General features: G+C 71.8%; 1 pseudogene; it reads right to left on the bottom strand.

The window, feature by feature from the left end:
* Positions 1–355, bottom strand: part of LOC114009062 (acyl-protein thioesterase 1-like) — a 6,620-nt pseudogene that overhangs the window by 6,096 nt on the left and 169 nt on the right.

The following is a 355-nucleotide window of genomic DNA, read 5'->3' as shown; positions in this document are numbered from 1 at the left end:
CGACAGCGCTGGAGGCCGGGACAGGGCCCCTCCCACCCGGCCGCCGGGATCCCACGCAGCGCGCACCCACGGACGAGACGGCGCCTCACCTGGCTGGCCTCCAGCCTGAGCGGTTCCCCCGGACCAGAGGAGAAAGCACTGCCACCGCGGTCGAACCCCAACGCCACTAACGGAATGCCAGCTCCTCCGCTGGCCCGGCCTCCAGTGCCACGCCAAGTCCCGCGAGAGTCGAGGCAAATACCGCGAGAGCACAGTCTCGACGCGGGTAGTTCGCTGGGGGGTGGTGGCGGCTGGGGCGGACGAGCGCGCGTGGGCGTGTCTAGAGCCCTGGAGCGCCTCCAGCCAGACGCTCCTG

This window comes from Tupaia chinensis, unplaced genomic scaffold (genome assembly GCF_000334495.1).
Source record: "Tupaia chinensis unplaced genomic scaffold, TupChi_1.0 Scaffold000451_2, whole genome shotgun sequence".
NCBI lineage: Eukaryota > Metazoa > Chordata > Mammalia > Scandentia > Tupaiidae > Tupaia > Tupaia belangeri.
The sequence above is the reverse complement of the archived record's forward strand: the minus strand, read 5'-3'. Positions and strand labels throughout refer to the sequence as shown.